Source organism: Theropithecus gelada, chromosome 13 (genome assembly GCF_003255815.1).
Source record: "Theropithecus gelada isolate Dixy chromosome 13, Tgel_1.0, whole genome shotgun sequence".
Taxonomy (NCBI): Eukaryota; Metazoa; Chordata; class Mammalia; order Primates; family Cercopithecidae; genus Theropithecus; species Theropithecus gelada.
Genome location: NC_037681.1, coordinates 1,572,336 through 1,585,567, shown reverse-complemented (window position 1 = coordinate 1,585,567; position 13,232 = coordinate 1,572,336).

Sequence of the window (13,232 nt, the reverse complement as noted above, 5' to 3'; positions counted from 1 at the left end):
AGCTTTTGGGTCGGGGGTTTCCTCACTATAGTCCCTTCACTGGTCGCCAGAACGATGTTACAGGAAAGAGGTCTGAATCTAGACCCCAAGAGAGGGTTCTTGGATATCACACAAGAAAGAATTCAAGGCAAGCCCATACAATAAAGTGAAAGCAAGTTTATTAGGAAAGTAAAGGAATAGAAGAATGGCTATTCCACAGACAGAGCAGCCCAGAGGGCTGCTGGTTGCCCATTTTTTATGGTAATTTCTTGATACGCATCCCCCTTTTAGGCCATATAGGGTAATTTCTGACGTTGCCATGGCATTTGTAAACTGGCATGGCCCTCGTGGGAGTTTAGCAGTGAGGACGACCAGTGGTCACTCTCGGTGGCCATCTTGGTTTTGGTGGGTTTTGTCCAGCTTCTTTTCTGCAACCTGTTTTATCAGCAAGGTTTTTATGATCTGTATTTTGTGCTGACCTCCTATGTCATCCTGTGGCTTACAGTGCCTTAACCATCTGGGAATACAGCCCAATAGGTTTCAGCCTCATTTTACCCAGCTGCTATTCAAGATGGAGTTACTCTAGTTTACATGCCTCTGACATGCCTACAATTTTTTCAAATAGTTAAAACTGAAGAGAGAAGGGTTTATCGGAAATAAAATGCCATTAAATTATCTTGTCCTAATCAGTGTTTTCATTCTAATAATCCCCTTTTTTGTGATACGCATCTAAAGTATTTAAGCATCACTGTTTTGTTGTAGAGAGACTGATGGCCTGAGAATCTGAATCCCAGGAGTCTAGTCTCAGCTATGCCATGAAGTTGTTATGTGACTTTGAGGAAGTCAATTAGTTCATCTTCGTCATTATCAAATATGACTAGAAAGACTGGCCTCTAAAAATGCCTTGGATAACAAGGAGACTGTGAAATGAAAATTCCCAAGCCCCACTTAAAAAAAGAAAACAGAAAAAAATTCTCTTTGTATTCTGCAATGTTGTGCTTACATGTCTATTATAATATTAACATTAAAGTTGTTTTGCTAAAATTATTTTTACCATGGTAGGGAGATGGAAATTCACAAACAAAAGTTAACTGCCCTTCCCATTTTGTATTCTAAAATACAACTTTTAGCCTGAAAAAATAAACACTGGATAAAATCATTATTACTTAAACTTTTATTAGCATGCCTATACTCTTAACTCTTCCCATCTGTTATTTTTTTAATCATCTGTGATTTTTAATTGTGTGTGTCACCTTGACTGGGCTAAGGGATGTCTGAGTATCTGGTAAACATTGTTTCTGGGTGTGTCTGTGAAGGTGTTTCCAGAAGAGATTAATAACATTTGAATTGGTGAATTAGTAAAGCAGATGGCCTTCCCAATGTGATCATCCAATCTGTTGAGGCCCCAAGCAGAATAAAAAGGAGGAAAAAGGGCAAATTTGCCTACTCTTTTTTTGTTGAGACATCCATCTTCTCCTTTCCTTGGACATTGGTGCTCCTGGTTCTCAGGGTTTCACATTCAGCTAGAACTTACACCCTAACCTAATCCCACCCTAACCCCCAAGTTCCCAGGCCTTCACACTGACTGAATTAAACCACAGGCTTTCCTAGTTATGCATCTTACAGATGGCAGATTGTGGGTCTTCTCAGCCTCCATAATCATTTCACATGAGCCAGTTCCCATAATAAATTTCAAACACACAGGCCAGGCACGGTGGCTAATGCCTGTAATGCCAGCACTTTGAGAGGCCATCAGAGGTCAGGAGTTTGAGACCAGCCTGGCCGACATGGCGAAACCTTGTCTCTACTAAAAATACAAAATTAGCCAGGTGTGGTGGTGTGCGCCTATAATCCCAGCTACTCGGGAGGCTGAAGCAGGAGAGTCGTTTGAACCTGGGAGGTGTAGGTTGCAGTGAGCCAAGATCATACCATTGCATTCCAGCCTGGGGTAAAAAGAGTAAAACTCCATCTCAAAAAACAAAACAAAACAAAACAAAACAAAATCATCTTAGACGGTAGCCTAGAAGGGGAAGAGGCGACCATTAGAACCCAACATCAATTGTTATAGGAGTTATTAAGAAATTATTTTAGGCAGCTAGAGAGGAAAAGGGGATCCTTGGGAAGTTTTTGTTTCTTTTAAAGCTGTTCCAGAAACGTCTTATCTAGCAGGAAAGCCCCTGCTCTTAGAGCAGGGCTGCCAAGCTTTGCTATACAAATCCCGGCCATTAGAAACTGGGTCCACCCAAACATGGCGATTCCCTGAGCCTTCTCCCTTGCCCCAACATATCCCCACGTGTGTAGAACGGCTAGACACCCTGTATTTGCATGTTAAAAGGCTAGGATGGGAGGGCCAGTTTTTTCACGGGCTACATGAATGACATACCTGTCAAACCAATCCCCTGGGCCCTATGGAAACCAGACACCGCCTCCTCCAGCATCCCAATATAAGCAGCCCCTTTTCTGTGGCACACAGGGTTTTCTCTTTGTTCGAATCCCCCCTCCCTTTATCTCTGTACAGGGGAGCTGTTTTCTTCTTTCCTTCTTTCCAGCCTATTAAACTTTTTGCTTCTTAAAACCAATCCATGTGTGTCCATGTCAATCCTGTCAGCACGAGACCAAAGATCCTGGTGTTCCTCCAGTCATCGCAGCTGTATCAAAATCACCAAGAACAGAAAAAGTAGACATTCCCGTTCCTTGATGACTTAATCCTAACAATAAGGAAATACACTTAGTGATATCTTTGTCTATAGGTAAGGAATATAACTTTTTTTTTTTTGGTTGGGACAAAATAATATAGGCTAAAAAACTATATTATTAGGTAGATTTATAACTGACTATGTGACTAGTCTTAGAGTGACTAAGTAGATCCCCAAATTAACTGTTCTTCCATGGCATTGACAGAGTAAGATTATTTTGTGCAGTTTTACTGCCTGTTTTTAACATGTCTGGTCTACTGGTCAAAAAAGAACCAAAGTAGAGCACAAGTAGGCTGTGAATTATCAGTCCTAAAAGATACCTTCTTCTCTGAAAACCCCAAGATAGTATAGTCTTTATTGACAGGTATTACAAACAAGGTCAGCTGAATTATCAGCATTTTTAGAGTTGACAAAATTCTTTTTCACAGGTTATGTTGAGTCTAATGGTTGGGGGAAGTTCAAAACTACCGTTGACCCTTGAACAACATGGCCTTGAACTGCACAGGTCCACTTATACGCAGATTTTCTCTTGCCTCTGCCACACTTAAGACAGCAAGACCAAGGCCAGGTGTGGTGGGGCTCACGCCTGTAATCTCAGCACTTTGGGAGTTCAAGGCCGACGGATCACCTGAGGTCGGGAGTTCGAGACCAGCCTGATCAACATGGAGAAACCCTGTCTCTACTAAAAATACAAAATTAGCCGGGCATGGTGATGCATGTTATTCCAGCTACTTGGGAGGCCGAGGCAGGAGAATCATTTGAACCCAGGAGGCAGAGGTTGCAGTGAGCTGAGATCACACCATTGCACTCCAGCCTGGGCCACTAGAGCTAAACTCCATCTCAAAAAAAAAAGACAGCAAGACCAACCCCTCCTCTTCTCCTCCTGAGCCTACTCAACTAATGTTGAGGATGAAGATCTTTATGATGATCCACTTCTACTTAATAGTAAATCTATGTTCTCTTCCTTATGATTTTTAGTAACATTTTGTTCTCTAGCTTACTTTATTGTAAGAATACAGCATGCACTAGATGTAACATGCAAAATAGGTGTTAATCCACTGTTTATGATATGGTAAGTCTTCCAGTCAACAGCAGGCCATTAGTAAAGTTTTGGGAGAGTCACAAGTTATACTTGGCTTTTCTACTGCACAGGGTTCAGAGCCTCTAACCCCACATTGTTCAGGAGCCAACTACCTAAGAATATTCAGTAAGATACCCAAGTACTGTGATTTCTTCAAAATGGTTTCAAAATAGATGCCATGGTTCAGTAGTTAGCACACACAACTGAACTACACTTAGTAGAGCAGGCAGATCCTTTTTCCAATTTTTAAATTAAAACCATAAAAATTGAGCAAGGGCACACTACAAGTATGTGATAATGACAGTCTTGAGGAAGTCACTATGACTTGCATGATAGTTTTTAAAAATGTAGGACAGCCAGGTACAATGATTCACACCTGTGATAAAAGAAAAACTTCAGGCCAGGCGCAGTGGCTCACGCCTGTAATCTCAGCACTTTGGGAGGCCAAGGCGGGCAGATCATGAGGTCAGGAGATCAAGACCATCCTGGCTACACGGTGAAACCCCCTCTCTACTAAAAATACAAAAAAATTAGCCAAGCGTGGTGGTGGGCGCCTGTAGTCCCAGCTACTGGGGAGGCTGAGGCAGGAGAATGGCATGAGCCCGGGAGGCAGAGCTTGCAGTGAGCCAGGATCGTGCCATTGCACTCCCGTCTGGGAAACAGAGCAAGACTCCATCTTAAAAAAAAAAAAAAAGGAAGGAAGGAGGGAGGGAGGGAGGCAGGAAGGAAGGACTTCAGCCAAATTAAATTTAAAGGAGTTTAATTGAGCAATAAACAGTTCAAGAATCGGGTAGCCTTCCCAGCCAGAGTAGGCTCGGACACTCCAGCGCAGTCACGCAGTGGAAGGTTTATGGACAGAAAATGGAAGTGAGGTACAGAGACAGCTGAATTTGGCTACAGCTTGGCATTTGCCTTATCTGAACATGGTTTGAACAGTTGGCTACATTTGGCCAAAACTCAGTGATTGGCACAAGTGTAGTCTGTTACTCCACTTGTCATGATATACAGACAAACCTTTAGGCCACACTTATATATGTGAGGAGGCAGCTTTAGGCTAAACTTGATTTAACACCTGTATTCCAACACTTCGGGAGGCCGAGGCGGGAGGATCACTTGAGCCTAGGAGTTAGAGATCAGCCCAAGCAACACAGTGAGACCTTGTCTCTGCAAAAATAAATTAGCCAGGCATGGTGGCATGTACCTGTAGTCCCAGCTACTCAGGAGACTGAGGCCAGAGGATCATTTGAGCCCAGGAGTTCAAGGTTGTGGTGAGCTACAAGAGCACCACTGCACTCCCTCCTGGGCAACACAGCAAGACCCTATCTCAAAAATAAAAAAATTATGACATAAGCAATTATGTGGAAATAAGGTCATACCTGTCAAAGTAATCAGCTAAAAGTAGTTGCCTCTGAGGTGCAGGAAAGGGGGAAAGTGGAGATAAGGGAACTACTGGTCTTTAAAAAAAAAAAAAAAAGACATAAAACTAACACTTCAGGTCAGGCAAAGTGGCTCACACCTGTAATCCCAGCACTTTGGGAGGCCAAGGCAGATGGATCACCTGAGGTCAGGGGTTCCAGACCAGCCTGACTAACATGGTGAAACCCTGTCTCTACTAAAAATACAAAAATTAGCTGGGCATGGTGGCGGGTGCCTATAATCCCAGCTACTCAGGAGGTTGAGGCAGGAGAATTGCTTGAACCCAGGAGGCAGAGGTTGCAGTGAGCTGAGATTGCACCATTGCACTCCAGCCTGGGTGACAGAGCAAGACTCTGTCTCAAACAACAACAACAACAACAAACTAACAGTTCATTACCTCTGAATGGAGTGACATTAAACAATGTTTTAATAAATAAAAACAATTACTTCAAACTATGGGCACACAAAACCTTGCTAAAAATAAAAACAAATTTAAAAATCTATTATTAATAGGACAGCATTTTAAGAGACTTTAAAGGAGTTTTTTTAAGTATTTTAAAAATAACCTCAAATTTATAGAAGTCTTAGAATTAAAGTACAAAGAACTTTTATTTTACTAAATGACTTGAAAGTTCCTGACCTGACTCCTTATAACCCCCCTAAATACTGTGTGTCTTCTTAAAATTGTAATATAGCTAGCAAAATCAGAAAATCAACATTAATATATTTCTACCATCCAGCAAAAAGTTCCTATTCAAGTTTTGCCAAGTCAGGATCCAGTTCAGAACACCACTGCACTTATTTCTCATGTCTCTTTCATCTTCAGTCTGGAACAGTTCTTTAGTCTTTCCTTAACTTTCATGACTTTTACACTTCTATTACAGGCCAATTATTTTGTAGAATTTTCCTTAATTTGAATTTGTTGCTTTAGGATTAGATTCCAATTACGTATTATTGGCAGGAACATCATAGAAGTGATGCTGTGTTCTTCTTGCTAGACTATCAGGAGGCACACGATTGCAATTTGTCCTATTACTGATGATGTTCATTTTGGTTACTTAAGGTGACACCTGCCAGATTTTTCCCTGTGGCAGCAATTCTCACTCCCTGTGTCCACCCCTTTTGGTTGTCCCCTTCCATATTGGCCATGCCCTTGTGACCTGCTTTGGCCAATGGGAGAATAGCAAATATGACATAAGTGAGACATAGAAAGTTCTTGTGTTGCTGCCCTTATGCTGCTTTTGGAACTCAACCCCTATGTTCAAACTCTCCTGAATAATGAGACTTGTGGTCACATCCCCAACACCCAGCTGATGATGAGCTCTTCCTGTCCCTAAAATATGAGGCCCCTTGGCCATCCAGCCCCCATCCAGTTGTTAAGAAACAAGTATTACCTGTTTGAAATCATAAACAGTTGGGTGGTTTATGACACAGCAAAAACTAACTTACATACAACATGACCTCGTGAGTTTCTTAATTTCTCTGGGTCTCAGCTTTCTCATCTATAGGATGGAGATAAGGCAATCACCCTTGCTATTCTGAGGATTAAATGAGAAAATATATGGGAAGTGCTTGGCATAGCATAAATACTCAACACATATGGTAATTTTTTAAAAACCCTCTATACTAGTCCCTTTTAATTAAAATTTTAATTAAAACAAAAGAAAAAACAAAAACCTCTGCTGGCCAGACTAGGGGACCCCTCAGGCTAGATGCCCTCAGGCTAGATGCACTGATTTAGTAATTTTAATAGTGGTAGGAGGCAGACAAACACCTAGGCAGATAGCAGCATGTCCCCAGTGAAACCCAACTTTCAAACCAAAGGCAGTTTAAAAGTCTGAAAGCTAAGCTACAAGTCTTGGATAAATCCACGGACTGAACTGAGAACCTCTCTTCCTGTTGGTGTACTTTCCTCTGACTGATCCCAACCCTTCACTTACTTTACATATATCTCCCCTTCCCTAATTGGTTTTCTACACTGTCATGCCACCTTCGAATGGTGCCTTTGTTTTAGCCTTTTTTGCATACTCATAAACCAATCAGCATGCAGTCCCCACTTCTGAGCCCATAAAAACCCCAGACTCAGCCACACTGAGAAAGAGACCACCCGACTTCAGGCCAGGGACTACCTTTCGCATCCCCTCTCCACTGAGAGCTGTTTCATCGCTTCAGAAAAGTCTTCTCCACCCTTTTCACCCTATCATTGTCAGCAAAGGGTACGAAGAAGGCAGTAACACCATAGCCCTCCACACCTCCCCCACTGTCTGCGACCAGTAGCAGCCACTTGCCACGAGAAGCAGTGCAGGGCCAGGCCAGCCAGGGAGCCTCCAGCAGGAGCAGACAACAGGACTGACAGAGGTGTTAACACACCCCCCCATTCGTTGTTAACATGCCCCTGTTTGTCAGGCTGCTGACGGTGGGACTAAAAACTGTTAGCATGGCTGTAACACCCCCTCTGAGGCTTCAGAGTCAGTGCTTTCCTGTTTGGGCACCACCAAGTTCACTTCATCTGGATGTCAGGGTTCACCCTGGGAGTCGCTTCCAACAGGCCTGATCCAGCTGCAAGCCCCAAAGGGCACTTGGAATGGCTGGCAAGATGAGGCACTCACTTGCTCACACACCCCCTCCTACTGGGGTTGAGCATGTAGTCTTGGTGGCTGCAGGAACCCCACCAGAGTGCAAGCCCAAGTGGGTAGGGCACCTCCTGCCTGGGGCAGAGCTAGGCATGGGCTGGAGCATCGAAGGCCAGAAGTCTGCAGTTGGAAAAGTGTCCGAGAAAAATCCTGCATCACTTTGGAAGCAGTCTTCCTATCCTAGAATGCCAGAGGGCAAACATCTGAAAGATCTGGAAGGATGATGCAGCAGAGACCAAGATGTGACTGTGCACTGCCCCTGTGAGAGGCAATCGAACCACAGCAATTCCATCTTGAATAGGGGCTGGGTAAAATAAGGCTGAGACCTGCGGGGCTGCATTCCCACTAGCTTAGACATTCTAAATCAGGATGAGATAGAAAGTCTGCACAAGACACAGGTCACAAAGACCTTGCTGATAAAACAGGATGCAGTAAAGGAGCCAGCCAAAACCAAGAGTGTGATGAAGGTGACCTCTGGTCATCCTCACTGCTCACTATATGGTAATTATAATGCATTCCCATGCTAAATGACACTCCTGCCAGTGCCATGACAGTTTACAAATGCCATGGCAACATCAGGAAGTTACCCTATAGGGTCTAAAAAGGGTAGGAACCCTCAGTTCCAGGAATTACCCACCCCTTTCCCAGAAAACCCATGAATAATCCACCCTTTGTTTAGCAGAGGATCAAGAAAAATTGTAAATAGTCAGTCCAGTAGCTCATGCTGCTGCTCTGCCTATGGAGTAACCATTCTTTTATTCCTTTACTTTCTTAATAAACTTCCTTTCACTTTATGGACTTGCCCCAAATTCCTTCTTCCAAGAGGTCCAAGAACCCTCTCTTGGGGTCTGGATAGGGACCCTTTTCCAGTAACACCCCCATCACAGCCCTAATCACTAACGGACCCGCTAGGCTCTTCCCTGCCCTCCCCACACTGTCTCCCTTAAACATGCTGGATGCAGAAATGCATCAGTGACTCAGGAACAAAGTATGGACCTCTGCGGACAAGAAACGACCCCTCACAGGATATCCACATATATGTATGTCGGTGTACTGGGGCCAGGAGGCTACTAATAACAATGTTACGGCTGCTTCAAGAAAGCCGAGGCTCAGCGAGATTAAGGAACTTATCCATCCAGGGCCATACTGGAGTTCAGGCTCATGTGCTGTCATGGTCTGAGGTTTGAACTCCAACTGTTTAAAGAGCTGGGATAGAACTAGGGAGACAGTGTGGTGGGTGGGAACTGTGTCCGGAATTGGTGGGTTCTTGGTCTAACTGACTTCAAGAATGAGGCTGCGGACCTTCCCTGTGAGTGTTACAGTTCTTGAAGATGGTAGTCCAAAGTTTCTTCCTTCAGATGTGTCCAGTTTTTTCTTTCTGGTGGATTCACGGTCTCTCTGGCTTCAGGAGTGAAGCTGCAGACCTTCCCAGCTAATGTTACAGCTCTTAATGGTAGTACATCTGGAGTTGTTCATTCTTCCCGGTGGGTTCATGGTCTTGCTGGTTTCAAGTGTAAAGCTACCGACCTTTGCAGTGAGTGTTACAGCTCATAAAGGTGGCCTGGGTCCAAACAGCGAGCAGCAGCCAGATTTATTGCAAAGAGCAAAACAACAACGCTCCCACCCTTCAGAAAACCGCTGATTGGCGCTGGCAGCCTGCTTTTATTTCCTTATCCGGCCCCCACCCACATCCTGTTGATTGGTCCATTTTACATAGAGCTGATTGGTCTATTTTACAGAGAGCTGATTGGTCCATTTTGACAGAGAGCTGATTGGTGCATTTACAATCCCTGAGCTAGACACAGAGTGCTGATTGGTGCATTTACAATCCTCCAGCTAGACACAGAGTGCTAGACAAAAAAGTTCTCCAAGTCCCCACTAGGTTAGCTAGATACAGAGTAACAATGGGTGTATTTACAAACCCTGAGCTAGACACAGAGTGCTGATTGGTGTATTTACAAACCCTGAGCTAGACACAGAGTGCTGATTGGTGCATTTATGATCCCTTGGCTAGACATAAAAGTTCTCCAAGTCCCCCACTAGACTGAGGAGCCCAACTGGCTTCACCTAGTGGATTCCGCACGGGAGCCTTGAGCGGAGCTGCCTGCCGGTTCTGCGGGTTGCACCCACACTCCTCAGCCCCTGGGCGTTTGATGGGACGGAGTGCCGCGGAGCAGGGGGCGGTGCTCGTCGGGGAGGCTCCCCGCGGGAGCCCACCTCGGGGTGGGGGGTGCGGGCATGGCCGGTTGCAGGTCCCGAGCCCTGCCCTGCGGGGAGGCAGCTGAGGCCCGGCAAGAACTCCAGCGCAGCGCCGGCAGGCCGGCACTGCTGGGGGACCCGGCGCACCCTCTGCAGCTGCTGGGCCAGGGGCTAAGCTCCTCACTGCCCTGGGCCTGCGGCGCCGGCAGGCCGCTCCGAGTGCTGGGCCCGCCGAGCCCGCGCCCGCCGGAACTCGCGCTGGCCTGTGAGCGCCACAGCCCCCGTTCCCGCCCGCGCCTCTCCCTTCACACCTCCCGGCAAGCAGAGGGAGCTGGCTCCGGCCTCGGCCAGCCCAGAGAGGGGCTCCCACAGTGCCGTGGCGGACTGCAGGGCTCCTCAAGCGCGGCCAGAGTGGGCGCCCAGGCCAAGGAGGCGCCCAGAGCGAGGGCTGCCAGCATGCTGTCACCTCAGAAACAGCGGGCAGATACATGGTGGCTGGACTCCAAGAGGCCTAGGGTCTGCCAGAGGGACAACAGGTGAGGAAAACAGGCCTCCCGGTGGATGAGCGAATCCTCAGAGGAGAATGGGCGCAGACCCGGAGGGCCGTGAAAGTTATTACTGTCTTGGTCGCATAAGAAAGGGGGTAACTAGCGGTTTCTAGGTTGAAAAACGGAGGTGGGCTGGAGGTTCCCCCCTCCAACCGCGGAGCACGCAGCCGCTCAGCAGGCCGCCACACAGTGGTCCCCCACCTCCGCAGCTGCGGGGCCTGAACTCGCCAATAGTAGGTTCCTCCTGCACGCGCGGTTTCACCCTCCCTCCAGGGCTCCCGTTGCATTTCACTCCCTGCCTAAGGTCGCCCGCCGGTGACGGCAGAGGAGTAAGAACCGCAGCTCCCGAGGACAGAATCCGCTCCAAGGCACCCTGACCGGCGTTCACCCCCACCCCAGCTGCGGCCCGCCGCCCTGGTCCCCATGGCGCTGCACGATCTTCCCTTCCAACATCGAGGGCGCTGCAAGGCCGCCCTGTCCGTGCCACTCATTCATATTAGTGACTCCTGCCCCCATGCTTTCCTCAGGTGAGTTCCGACTGCTCTGCCCGAAACAGTTTCGTCCCACACTCTTACGGCAACTTCATCCCAAATTCCCTTCCGTTCTGGGCAAATATTGTCCTTTACCCGGCAGTGGGGTCGCTCCAGAGCTTCCAAACCAGCTTCCTCGGGGCGCTGTGCAGGACCGGGCCCCTTGGTGGCCACGCCCCCTGGGCGCAGGGAGGGCGGGACATGCAAATGAACGGCCCTCGCGACCAAGGAAATGGGCGACAAAGATCGAAAGTCAATAAGTCAAGCAGACAAAATGTCTCAAAAGAGGGTATGTAATGTTTACATCAGAAAACGAGTGAAATGTTTACGGAAGGTGAGGTTTCTCACCGTGACCTTAAGGTGAGTGCAAGAAGGGAGGACCTGGGAGGGGCCATACCCCTCCTGTCGTTTTTGGGTGTTTTGACTAGAAAGAGCGGTAGTGTGTGTTCTTATTAATTTAGTATTTGTATCTGTTCTGGTAAATATTAAAGACATTTTTTGGAAGTAGGAGTTGGTAATGGGAGCTTGCTCTATCTTTTGCACTCATAGACCTGGTATGGTAGTATTTCCAGGAACGATAGTGCGCTTCATCTCATAAATACTAATGAAGACAGAGTTGTTCGTGCCTTCATTAACGTCGAGTTTTTGTGGTTGCGTATGACTTTATAACAGTATGGCTAGAAAGAAAAGACAGGCATGCTAGCAATTTAGAAGACATAGGTCTACCGTTTCGATTAAATTTTCCAAGATGAGGTGGCTGAGGCACAGCAATCCCAGCTCTTTTGAAGGAAGATTGTTTGAGCCCGGGAGTTCAAGATCAGCGTGAGCAAATATGGCAAGACTGAGTTTTCTGAGACAGCACGATTCTGGCTCACTCAATGCATCCTTGGACTCCTGGGTTCATCCACATCAGCCCCTGGAATAGCAGGCGCGTGCCATAACAATGGGCAAGTGTGAAGTTTTTTGTTTTCATATGTATATATGGTTTTTTTGTTTTTGTTTTTGTTTTTTGTAGGGGTGTTTCCCCCGCGTTACCCAGGCTAGTCTCAAACTCCTGGGATCTGGGCTCAGGGATCAAGCGATCCTCGCACCCAACCCCAAAGTGCTGGGATTACAGGTATGAGCCACTGCACCTAGCACTCTACAAAAAAAAAAAAAAGAAGAAGTTTTTAATTAGCTGGGTGTGGTGGCTCATGCCTTTAGTCCCAGCTACCTAAGAAGCTGAGGTGGGAGGATTGTTGCATGAACTCAAGAGGTCAAGGAGCCATGATTGTGCCACTGCACTCCAGCCTGGATGAGAGAGCAAGACCCTGTCTCAAAAAATAACAAATAAAGATAAAAAGGAGGCCGAGCATGGTGGCTCACGCCTGTAATCCCAGCACTTTGGGAGGCCAAGTTGGGAGGATCGCCTGAGGTCAGGCGTTTGAGACCAGCCTGGCCAACGTGGTGAAACCCTGTCTCTACTAAAAATACAAAAATTAGCTGGGCGTGGTGGTGGGCGCTTCTAATCTCAGCAAAGACGAATCATTTGAACCCGGGGGGGTGGGCGGGGTGTGGAGGTTGCAGTGATCCAAGATCCCGCGACTGCACTCTAGCCTGGGCAACAGAGTGAGACTCTGTCTCAATAAAAAAATAAAAATAGCAGCCTAGCCAACATGGTGAAACCCCATCTGTACTAAAAATACAAAAATTAGCTGGGTTTGGTGGCGGGCGCCTGTAATCCCAGCTACTCGGGAGGCTGAGGTGGGAGAATTGCTTGAACCTGGGAGGCGGAGATTTCAGTGAGCTGAGATCGAGCCACTGCACTCCAGCCTGGGTGACAGAGAGACCTTGTCTCAAAAAAATAAATAAGGAAAGTCCAGGTGCAGTGGCTCACGCCTGTAATGCCAGCACTTTGGGAGGCAGAGGTGGGCAGATACCCTGAGGTCAGGAATTCGAGACCAGCCTGGCCAACATGTTGAAACCCTGTCTCTACTGAAAATACAACAATTAGCAGGGGCGTGGTGGTGCACGCCTGTAATCACAGTTAAACCGGAGGCTGAGGCAGGAGAATCACTTGAACCCTGGAAGCAGAGGTTGCACTGAGCAGAGATCCACCACTGCACTCCAGCCAGGGCGACAAAGGGAGACTCCGCCTCAAAAAATAAAAG